The following is a 12,553-nucleotide window of genomic DNA, read 5'->3' on the forward strand; positions in this document are numbered from 1 at the left end:
TGACAGTTTGGAGGATGGAGCTTATTTGTTCCTCTACAACATAGGCTCTGGCTATAACTTTTCACATTCAGTTAGTGAACTCTGAGAAAGAAATGAAGCTTTTGATGGGGTTCTATGTAGTAGTTTTGAAATCTCTGAAAATCTTTGATCTGTTAAGTAGGACAAACAACATTTAGCAACTGAACGGGAGGTACACTTAACCTGTGTACCCATGAATGTCTCTAGAAGGTTATGCAAACATCTTTTTATAAGTTGCCTTTGGGTGGGGAGACTGAGAGCAAGGGTGGGAATATTTGAAATTCTTTTTCCCATGTGTTGCCTTTCCAAAAAAAAAAAAAAAAAAAAAAAGAAATGTGTTTTTAAAAATATTGTACTATTGGGTTGGCCAAAAAGCCCATTACATTTTTTTAATGTAAAATAAAAGACATGTTTTTTCCATTTTCACCAAGAACTTTATTAATTTGGATATTTTGAGTATGCTCGCTATCTCCCACTATTGGCTTCTAGTGGGTACAGGCCAGGGGTGCTGCTAAACACCTTCCATGTTCCAATGCATAAGGCAGCCCCACAGCAAAGACTTATTTGGCCAAAATGTCAATAGTACCAAGAGTAGGCAAACCACTTTTGACATGTTCGATCCATCACAGCACCTTCTCCATATACCTCACAAATCTTTTTTTGTTTCAGTTGCATTTTTACCTTTCTTGAAATAATAAAGCCTAATATGCTGAAAATGTTATGCATCTTTTTCATTCTTCGATATTAAAATGGCTGTACAAAAATTTACCAATTTTGATAAGTTTTTTTAAAATGCATGTTGATGTGACAGCTGTCACAATACAATCTAACAAAATTGTTTCAAATGAAGTTAAAGACAACTAAGCACTACTAGAAGCATTTAAGGGAAAAAACCTAACAGAAAAACATGGACAAAATAGAATAGCAATAAAATCGCTGAGGGTTACGACTGTGTCTTTTGGTCATTGCTGTATTCCCACTGTTGGGTATGTAAGTCAGTAACATGTCAGCAGTGGTTCTTTCTAGATAATGAGATAATGGGTGAATTAAACACTTTTTTTCTCTTCTCCAAATTTTTTGCTATAAAAATGTTTCTATAGTTAGAAAAGTTACAGCAGTTACCTTTGCTGCTCAAGATACAAAGTTGCCATTAGTTACAAATTGTGCCTTGCGAAATTTAGTGTCTAAAAACAGTCCTGTTATTAGTGGAAGTATAATTTTCCGCGTGCGTGTGCGCGCGCGTGCGTGCGCGCGTGCGGGTGTGGGTGTGTGTATGTGCATGCACGCGCGCACACGCGCACATGTATGGATGGGAGAGAGATTGAGAGGCAGAGGTTGAAAGGCTGGAGTGTGGAGGTGTCCAGGACTCAAACTGCGGCCTAGGTCTGTATAGAGGTGATGGGAGTCTTTGGGTTAAAAAAGTAGGGATCAACATAGTGAAGTTAGAAATGGTGACTTTGCTAGAAGAAAAAGCCCAGGTGGGCAGTAGCTAGTCAAGGTTCTAAAATTTGGGCAGGGAAAGTCTGTAGGAAGCTGATCTGTAAAAGGCAATAAGGAATCGGGAAGTAGTGTCCACACTGAAGTAAAGGTTGCTGACATAAAAAGAGGGGATTATTCTCTGGACTCAAAGGATAGCCTCAAGGACCTGAAAAAACACAGGACAGTCATGGCTGTTCTTTCATACAACAGAGGGTAGGTGCTGCTGTGTGTGTGCATGTGGAATTTACACAGGGTTTGCAGACCAGATGCCTTCCAGGGTCCGGTCTGACCAGAGCCTTATATAAACGAGCTGAAGAGCTTTGGGGCATCATGCTGGAGAGCGCACTTGTTACCTTAGTCATTCAGCTTGGGAGGAAATCATTTGTGAACAGTGCACAGTCAAAACAAGATCAGTCTGTGGGCTTATTGGCTGCTTGGAAGCTTCCATTGTCCCCTGCACTATATTGTAAAATTTAGGTTGCCGTGATGAAGTATTGTCATGCTAGAATGATGGCAGACATGAAGCACTGTGAGGCCAAGGTCAGCATCGAGCATCTGAAGGCTCAGGTTGAGGTGTCACTTTGTGACATTGGGTATGACTTTCCTGAGCTGCTGTCTACATCTGAAAAAGTGATATATTTTTATCTCAAAAGGGGTGTGAGGTATGACGCTTTGGTCTGAAAATTGGTCAGATGTGTCTGTGCGGAGGGGTGGTTCTGGGGTAATTTTGCCACTTATTTGAATAACCGTTTGGTGTAGTCTTATTAGAGTTGAAAAGGGTTTATCACTTAATCAGCTATCTCAAAGGCAGTGCCACTTTAGTTTTTCTGACATATGTTGTTTGAAATGAGGCTGTTTTTTTCCTCCTCCAGCTTGAAAGCAAATTTTTGGCTTTCGGTGGCAATATGTTTGGCATATCAATTTTCTAAATCCTAATGTATAATCTTTGCTAGATCCATTTTTTTCCATTGGAAAATTTTGCTTATTTGTTGTGTGGATACTGAAAACACAAGTGAATGATAGGACCTGCAAAACTGAAGAGACTTTTCAAGAGTAGTGCTTTTGAGACCTGTGCTGTAGGAGAATGTTTCAGAAAAGGAAACAACTTCAAGACATGGGAAATCTGATGAGGTTTTTTTTCTTTTTCTTTTTAAACAACTGGAAAGTGAAGCTTGGGAAGGTATTTCTGTCTTCCGGTCTGTTGATATAACTCATTTCTTTATAAAGCTGAGGTGTTGTGGTTTATTGTTAAATAAAAGGGGGCTGAGGCAGGGCAGCTGGGGAGGCTTTGGGGCTTGAGAGGACTTCCCAGGCTGGCTGGGTGTCAACAGAGGGCTGACCTCCTAGGCTGATTCCTTGGCTTTGACTATTATCCACACCACCGTAATGTCACATCTTGCTTAGGGCTCTTCTAGTTCATAGTTATCAACCTGGCTGCCCACTACAATCTCCAGAGGAGCTTCACAAAGAACCCCCTGGTTCCTGGGGCCCATCCCCCAGGGTTTGGGGGGTAGGGCTCTGGCGTAGGTCTTTACGGTTTTGTGTTTCTATTAAAGTTTTTGAACCCTCAACACCTCAAAGAACAATACAGTGAATACTCATTCCTTTCACTCAGCCTCACCCATGTTGGCTGCTTGTCACACCTTTCCATGTGCAGACGTTGACGGTTCACCCGGAGACACTGGAGCGCCCGTCTCCTGTGCCGACGAGGGCCCTCTCCTCCACAAACTCATCCTCAGTTCCACACGTTCAAGTCCACCATCCAACATTAATTCCACACCAAGGTTTTCCCAGCTGTACTTGACAGCCATTTCTTTTGGATCCAGGGTCCAGTCAAGTTGTCTTTGGCTGTTAATGCCCCTTTGATCTTCCCCAGGCCAGAACAGTGCTCCTGCGTTCCCTCTCCCTTCAGTGACATGGAGCGCCCTGAGGAATCCAGGTGGGCTTCCTGGCATGAGTGCCTGCTGAGTGATGCTCATGCAGCTGATGCATCCGATGCATCACATCAGGGGACCACCGTGCCCATCCTCCCACTATTAGTGATGAGTCAGTACTTTTTAAAAATTTCCTAGGAGAGTCTAATGTACAGCCAAGGCGTGTAAGCCATTGAATTAATAAAAATCCCTCACTCTGTGTATGTGTGTTTATTGTCCTAAAATACACAACATAAAATGTACTATTTTAACTTTTTAAGTTTACAGTTCTGTGGCATCAAGTACCTTTACACCATTGTGCAGCCATCACCACTTTTTCATCTTCTCAACCTGAAATTCATGACTCATTAAACAACTACTCCCCATTGCCCTCCCCCCACCCCTGGCATCCGCCTCTCTGCTTTCTGTTTCTATGATTTTGATTACTGGAGATGTCTTATATAAGTGAAACAATACAGTGTTTTTTTATGACTGCTTTATTTCACTTAGTATAATGTCCTCATAGTTTACCCAAGTTGCAGCATGTGTCACCATTTCCTGCCTTTTCAAGGCTGAATAATAATCTGTTGCATGTATATATCATACTTTGTTTATACACTCATCTGTGAATGGGCACTTGGATTGCTTCTACCTTTTGGCTGTTGTGAATAACACTGGGGCGAACGTTGGTGTACACGTGTGTGTGTGTGTGTGTGTGTGTGTGTGTGTGTGTGTGTGTAAATTTGAGTCCCTTGCTTTTACTTCTTTTGGGTATATACCCAGAAATGGGATTGCTAGATCATATAGTAATTCTGTGTTTAATTGTATGAGGAACTCTCACACCGCCTTTTTAATTTATTTTTTACTAATGAAAATGACAACTCTAATTCATTCTAATATACAGAGCACTCTAGGGCTGGATGGGTAGGAGTGGCCAGAGGCCTGGATGGGTGGTGAGTGGGCCCAGGTATCATGGCACAGGCTGGGTGGGGGCAACAGGCATGGGCACTAGCGCACACACCCCCCTTATTCACTGATTGAGTGAATCGAAGCAGCCTCAGAAGGGTGAAATATCTTTAAGGTCAAGGAAGAACTCGGTTAGAATGCAGGCTTTTGGCTCCTGTAGAGATTGCCTCCCCAGGGGTTTGTGTGGGTCCATTCTTCTTCATAGGGGACAAAGGTCAAGGGTATAAAAATCTAGCTGGTGCAAGATTTACTACTTTGCAACCTCAGGTGGTATGTAGCACAAGGGATAGCTTGTAATATTTCATTTCATTATGTACAACTTTTATTTTTGCATACAACTTTTTAAAGAGTTTAGTTTTGGGTTGGCGTTAATTTAAATAGTGTTAAAACATAGACAATAAGTTGCCTTTGGTCTCTCTAAATCAACCAATCTAAGTTACCTATGCAAAGGGGGGTAACAGGTTGCCTCTCTGGGCTGTATAGGATGTTTAAAAGAGAATATTGTTTTAGTTGTAAACTTGACTCTTCCAAATACTAGCTGTGTGACCTTGGGCAGAATCTTAACTTCCCTGATTCATGTTGTTCAACTGTAAAATGAGGACACTAATAGTAATCAGAATCAAATGAATTTATGTAAAGTTCTTGGCGCCTGGTACAGAGAAGGCACTCATTCAGTGCAAGGCGTTCATATATTTCCCATCAACTTCAAAGATATTATTTAGATCATCCCAATTATCCCCCAAAGCATTGTTTGGAATGCTGGTATTTTTAAGTGAGTTATTACTGTTTTACTGGACTTGGTATCACTATTTGGCTGTCTGTGAACTGGCAGCCTGAGGCTCTAGAATGGCGATACTCAACCAGAGCGGAAGGTGGCAGGAGCCGAGAGCCAGGGCACTAGAACAGCCATGGACTGAAAGTAAGAGGAAACTATTTCCTATAGGTGAGTGTCGGTCATTTTCCGCACTGCTTAGGCTGTGGGGTCCAGGTTAAGAAACTCTGTTTGGAGGCTCCCGGCTTCATTGTGCCCGGCCAAGGTGGACCCTGGACTAGGCAGCTTACTGTTTTGGAAGGCTGGTTGTTTTTCCACCCTGGTTGGAAATGAGCTGAGAACCCTAGCAGGCTATCTCCATGTAACCAAGTTGTTGTTTCTTGATGGTTAGTTTGGAAGTGTGCTAAGTATAGTTTGTGGAGCTTCCAGGATTATTTAGGAAGAGAAAACATTGACTCTGCAGAATAGCTTAGGAAGTATTGGAACTTGGGCAATCCTATGTCAGTGGAAGGTCCCGATCGTGGGCCAGTCTCCAGTTGCTTGCACAGCCCTGGGAGAGACATCCTGTAGTACTTCATGCCTGGGAGGAGGGAACAGGACGATGAGAGGTGGGTGTTGTGGACACAGTTCTAAGAAGAGGGGACTGGCTACATTTTCTGTCAGTTTAACCTCTAAAACTGATAATAACAAATGCATATAGTGCTTCTATATGCCAGCATATGTTCTAAGCACTTGCTATGAATCACCCAATTTAATCCTTGATATTCCTTTAATCCTTAATATTATCCCCATTTTATAGGTGAGAAAACTGAGGTACAGAGAAGTTAAGTAACTTGCCCAAGATTCCACAGCCAGTAAGTGGCAGATGTGGACCCAGGCAGTGTGACTCCAGGCTTTGTGCCTACGATACCTGTCGGGTAAAAGTTAAAAAGTCAGTTTTTGGTACTTGGTACTTTGCCTTCTGGGTAAATCATTTAGCCATTGTTATTAGTTTCCTATTTGTAACAAATTAACACAAACTGTGTGGCTTTACTATAATACAATAGAAGTTTAGTTTTCCTTATTTTAAATGTATTTATTGATGACAGAGAGAGAGAGAGATTGATTTGCAGTTCCATTTATTTATGCATTCATTGGTTGATTCTTGTATGTGCCCTGACTAGGAATCGAATCCACACGTTGGTGTATTGGGATGATGCTCTAACCAACTAAGCAACCTGGCCAGGGCGTCGAAATTTATTCTCTCATAATTCTGGAGGCTAGAGGTCCGAAACCCAGGTGTTGGCTGGGCTGTGCTCTCCCTGAAGGCTCTGCTGGAGGACCCTTCTTCGCCTCTTCCAAGCTGCTGGTTGTTATTAGAAATCCTTAGAGTTCTTTGGCTTTTAGATGATCACACCAATCTCTTCCTGCATGATTACATGACATTCTCCTTAGATGTATGTTTTTTTTTCTTCTTCTTATAAGACACCAGCCATTGGATTAGGGTCCATTTATTACATCTGCAAAGATCCCATTTCCAAATAAGTTCAATTCTGAGGTTCTGGGCACACATGAATTTGGGGAGTTACTCTCCATTAAACTTGGGAAAAGGAAGAATTTTAGACATCCTAATTTTTTAGCCAGTGACTTGGCCTGATTATAAACAGCGATGTGTGTAGCTGTGAGTGAGTGGGCGAGTTAGCAGGGTTGATGGTGCCTGCCGTTAAGTCAAGTGCTGGACCATTGCGGGGGCTGAGACGTCATCACAAAAACAGATGAAAGGAGGGAGAGCAGGGAGAGCACACAGCAGGTCAAAGAAAGGATTTGGAAGCACCAGAAGGCAGATGACACAGGTGGGCTCTGACCTAGGGAGAGAGACAGACAGAAAGAGAAAGAGCCGCCGTGGCCTGGCTGCGCAGGAGCCAGCCCCTGCCCATGATCACTCAGCCCTCGGTGATGGCAGGGCTCCTCGGTGCATTCTGAGGAAGAGAGCTGGGTACTGTGTGCTGCTTTTTTAGAGCAGTTTCTATCAAATTTACTTTGCGGTGCCTGTAGGTTTAGCTAACAGTTAAGCAGAAAATAGGCTCATTTAAAAGTCCTTTGATTAGGCTGGATGGCTGAGACATATATTGTTTCCAACATAATTTCTATGGCAACAGCACTTTTTTTTTTTTTTTTACATAAGTCTATAACTCAAGTTTGTGAATATCCACTTTCTGGTTTTTTGTGTGGTTTTTTTTTTTTGCCTTGGCTGATAGAAAGCACAGAACAAAATTTGAGGCTTATCTATAGAATTTATGAAGGGCTTACACATCATTTGGGTGTATTTATATCCCTTTGGCTTTCATCAGTTCTTGCCTCCTTTTATTTTTCCCTTTATCCCACTCCTTTCTTTATATTTATACATTTTCCCAAATATGTCTATCCTTGTTTACCTGCTCAGAAACTTGTAGAAAGGAAGTGAGAGGTATGTAGAGTGTCCATTCCACAAAGGAGCACTTTGGGGTGATGCCATTGCTCTCTGAGAGCAATGGGCCTTCTGGTAGGGGAGCTGGCACAGTATCGCAAACCCAGCCTCTGTCACTCATGACCCCTCAGCCCTGGCTTCCTCTGCTGTGAAAGGAGGTGAGGGAGTAGAGGTACCTATTTGATGGCATCATTAGAACAAGATGGGATGGCCAACGTAAAGCACTTACTAACATGGCGCCTGGTGTGTAGTGAATGCCCAGTGGGTGGGAAGGAACACATTCCAGAAGAGCTGGTATGAGCTGAGGCCCGGGCTGGAGCATGCACGCATGCACGTGGGGTTGGCTAGAGGAGAGGAGAGGAGAGCAGAGCGCATGGGGGACCTTGACTGCCACAAGGGCAGGGATCCTGAGACCCGAGGAGGCGCTGGCCACGCCTGCCTGCTTTGTCACTTCTTCCCCTGTGTGTATGGGCTTGTTCTACCCAAAGCATTTGCTCGCCCAGGTGAGGCAGGAGCCTGCCTGCCCTCTTCACTGAGTCCAGCAGGATTGAAGGGAAGGTTCAAAACTCATAACGCAGGTGACCAAGACTGTTTTGGGAGATGGGTTCTTCATTAAAATTTTATTGCTTTAGTTTCCCTTTTCTGCCCCATCCTCTTTATTTACTACCTTGTGTTACACATAAACCTTTGAAGTCTAAATAGCAGACAGCTGTTAATGTTGCCATTTGAGAACCACAGACACAACTTAAACCGATTGATTTCTAATGATGTGGAGAAACGCTTACATAATAAAGTGAAAAGACAGGACGCACTGTGGGGAAGGTAGAGCTAAAACCTCTGGGGAGAAAGACTGGAAAGAAATGCATCAAACTGTTAACAGTTGTTTTAGAGAGAACCATGTTTCCTGTTCTGTAGTCTTCATTTTTCCTAAAGAGCCCTGTAATCATATTTAAATGGGGGGAGGGGGAAGACCTTCACTAGTCTTCATATTTTCCCTGCTGGTTGTGAGTTGTCAAGCCTTCCCCCATCTGGACTTGATTGACTTGGGCTAATGTAGTCTCAGGTTGAAATTGTTGGTATGATATTAAAATGAGTTACCAGTGAATCATCTTGCTGGCCTTGCTTTTCTGCTCTCCTTTGCCTGAGCCTCTGAGCTCTGTAAAACCTCCGAGGCCTCATGGGTCAGTCAGTGTGTGTGTGCCACACGGAAATAGGAGTTTTTCACGTGGGCTGGTGTTAGAAGTTGGAGGGTGGACCGAATTTAAATTGGAAATTGTTGTGTGACTTCACGGGTCAGACTGAGAGCAGGTTTTCCCATGGTCTGTGCCAGTAACCTCTTTCGACACCGTCAAGTCACAAGATGAGTGTGCGCGCGCTCAGTTCTGGGTTTCCCTTCATCGGTGTCCAGTCGTTCTCAGTGAGCGGAATTTCTGTCAGCTGGCACATCACCAGCAAGAGCCAAATTAGACATAATTGCACATGGGCTTCACTTTCACGTCTGTGGCTGACTGTGCTCTGCAGAGGCACGCCAGGCCTGGAGCTTTGTTCTCCTTGGGAATAACATGTCCAAGAAGAATGGCTACAGTATAATCCATTGTCTAAACCTAGACACCTTGTAGAGAAAGGGGGATACTATTCCTTATGTCAAGGCAACGGTGTCAGCTGAGCCATTTCTGGACAAATTGGGACGAACACTCCCCTTGCCCATTAGGATGAGTCTTTCTCCATTCTGTGAAATAAGCTTCGCTTTCCCAGACAGCTTTCAGCAACCTTTGGAGAAGAGGGGAAGCCAAAACTGTTAGAGAGGATACTGGGGCATAGCAGAAAAGGGAAAGCAGGGTGCCTTTTCAGGAAAGTTGAGCTAAAAATAGAGCACTGCCATTCAACAGCTGCTTGGGCGCTTCAGACGCTGGGGTTTGTGCTATTGTTCCTTTCTCTGCATTCCTGGTGAGTTGGTCTCCTCTTCCTGTGTTACAATGGAGCGGGTCTGCGTGCTGAGTCGCAGGCCTGTGGCCCGCGTGCAGCCTGTTCAGTACGCCTCTGAGGGAGCTGGCCGAGGGGATCGCTAAGGCCCCTTCCAGCCTGCGATTTTATAATAGGTTACCTAAGGCCTGTGCTGCATGAGTAATGAGGAGGGGACAAACAGGGGCCCTTCCTTCTGAAAGGATGGGGCCCTGGCTCCTCTGTCCCTGGCTGTCACACACTCAATGGCAGGCCCTTTTCAGAGCCAAGAGTGGGAAACCATTGAGCAAGGGGGAGTGCAGGCCTTTTCCTGGAGCGTGGGCTTCTTAGAGTGAGCAGTGGGTAACGTGGAACCCTGAGGGGGACACTAGAGATGATTCTAAAGGTCAAGGTTTCTCAACCTCAGCACCATCACATTTTTAGACTGGACGGTTCTTGGTTGTGTGGGGCTATGCATTGTAGGATGTTTTGTAGCATCCCTGATGCATCAGATGCCAACGGTACGCTTCTCTGTTGTGATGACCCACAGTGTCTCTAGATGTTGCCAAATGTCTCTGGTTGAGAAATATTACCATAGGAAAAGAAACAAAATTGTTTCCTGGATGGTTCTTTTTGTGTTGCTGTGTTTTGTTCTGTCCAAGCTCCCACCTTAAGCTTTTATAATACCATTCAGTGGACCAATTGGTGTTTGTGACGGTGGCGGTGATTTAAAATGAAATAGCCTCACTTTCATGCTCTCAGATTTGGCTTTGAAATAAAGTGAGCTGAGCTCTGTGCCCTCCCCTTCTGAGCGTGCATGAATAATGAGGTTTTTCTGCTAGGAATGCGATTATGCTGTTTCCCACCACTTAAAAACAGTTCTCTCAAAATTTCTACCATGACTAGCGTAATAGGGTTAGTGCTCACAAAAATATTACAGTTTAAATGAAGGTTTTCTAACACAGTGCTTTTCGCACTTCCATGTGCCGGCACCTCATCTGGGGATCTGGGTGAACTGCAGATTCCAGGGCTCTGGGCTGGCCGGAGAGCACACGCCCGACAGGCTCCCAGGGGGTGCCCTTGCCGCGGTCTGTAGACCACACTTTGAGCCGTGAGGCTCTACGAAGGGCCAACTCTAGACAGTTAAAGAAAAATTGGCAAACATGTCCGGGAGGGTGATGGAACACCCTGAGTGGGGGCAGCGTAAAGCTTTTGCCGGTCTGTGTGTGAGGGGCTCCCACGGGCCTTTGTGTAGGCAGGTTGTGAGGCTGGATGGAGCCTTCCCGGCTGCCAGGCAGCGGGAGGACCAATGCGGAGAGCCACTCGCCTGGCGCTGTGAGGAGCAGTTTAACAGGACAGCCTGAGACAGATGGCTGCGCCCCCTGAATGGGCATGGAAGGGGCAAACCCGCTCCAGAAAAGCAGCAGATGGGACCATTTTAGACTCTGAGCTGTTCGTTGGCTACCTGAGTTTGGTTTGAACAGAGTCGCACAGGAGGACCGGCCCCTCAGAAGGGCTTTGGCATAACTTTGTAGTTGCTCAGCTCTGCAGGGATGACAGGCAGCCAGGCACATGCTCGCCCAGCATGGGACACTCTCCCGGGGTGCTGGGCGACGCAGAGAGCAGTTCCGAGGCCTCCCGTTACCCTGAAGCCCTTGAGTCTGCAGCTGCCGGTACTGGGGAAGGCAGTGGGACCGAGAGAGGATGTTGAGCACTGCAGGAAGTGAGCCTGTAAAACATCGGACACTGGTGACACGAAGCAAGGTGCAGAGCCCAGGCCGCCCCCTGCTCTGCGCCAGGGGTCGGGTTCTGTTCTGCAAGGAGAGCAATGTCTTTACATTGATTATTAAATGGACTTGAGAAAAACTTAAAATAATCTTTAATCTCATTCCCTTCATATAACCATTGTGAGCATTTAGATATTTCCTTCTTGTTTTTATTCCCTCCTGTGTCTGTCCTTTTAATTTTTGTCCGTCTCTATTAAAATTAGTTAATATTCATATCATCCCGATGAGGGTATTAAAGTAAATTTGCACTATTCATAACTTTTCAAAATTAGGAGAGTGTCCATCTCTGAAAGTCTTTGTGGGAGAACTGAAATAAATGAAGTTCTTACACTCTCCATCCAGAAGTGCAGAGATCCTGATTCAATCTTAAACCTCAAGTTCACCAGGGATTTGCATTTGAATATCTTTGCTCCAGATGAATGAAAAGGGAACCCCCCACCCCGCCCCCCTGCCACTATTCTGTTTGTAGAGGGTTTTAGCACATTTTCTTACTTCGCTCACAGCATCCCTTTAGAAGAGAAAGTAGATACCTCTAGTTTATGGGGAAAGACAGGAGAGTGTACAATGGTTTAAAGACTAAGTTGAGGTCCTAGTCCAAATCTCAAAGCATTTGGACTTGTCTTTACAGCAAGAAGTAATAGAAGTAATAAGATTTGAGATGAGAGAAATGTCCCTTACTTGAGTTAGGCACGCAGACCCGCGTACCACTGATTCTCTTACATAGTGCTATGTAACAAATCACCCCAAAACTTAGTGAATATAACCACCACCATCTTATTAAGCTTATAGACAGATTCTTTGGGCTGGGAATTCAGGCAGGGCAGAGTGGCTTGTCTTTTCTCCATTTACTGGACCAATTAATGAGCGGGCAAGACTCAGACTTCTGGAAGAGGTGGAATCATCTGGAAACTCCATTCACAAGCCTGGCACCTGGGTTGGGATGACTTGAAGGTTAGACTCGGCTGGGGTTGTTTACCTGAGCACCCTCAGGAAGATTATCCAGGCGGTCCTCACAGCGAGGGGGCTGGCTTCCAAGAGACCCTTCAGAAACCACATGGGCTTTTATAGCCTAACCTCAGAAGTCAGATAAAGTCACCTCGGCCGCCCTCTATTGGTTGATGCCACTGTGTGTTTGCCCCGCTTCATGGGGATGGGGCATAGACGCCACCTCTTAGTAGAAGGAATCAAAGAATTTGTAATCACTTAAAATAAAAAAAGGCATAGCAACTAT

At 44.8% G+C, this 12,553-nt stretch overlaps 1 protein-coding gene across 1 annotated transcript in view; it reads left to right on the forward strand.

The window, feature by feature from the left end:
* The window catches only part of IQGAP2 (IQ motif containing GTPase activating protein 2), a 265,815-nt gene that overhangs the window by 8,982 nt on the left and 244,280 nt on the right, over positions 1-12,553 (forward strand). The gene's annotated exons all lie outside the window — the stretch shown is intronic.

The sequence above is a fragment of the Pteronotus mesoamericanus genome, unplaced genomic scaffold (assembly GCF_021234165.1).
Source record: "Pteronotus mesoamericanus isolate MK-2021 breed Mesoamerican mustached bat unplaced genomic scaffold, CSHL_Meso_final contig_50, whole genome shotgun sequence".
In the NCBI taxonomy this organism is placed as follows: domain Eukaryota; kingdom Metazoa; phylum Chordata; class Mammalia; order Chiroptera; family Mormoopidae; genus Pteronotus; species Pteronotus mesoamericanus.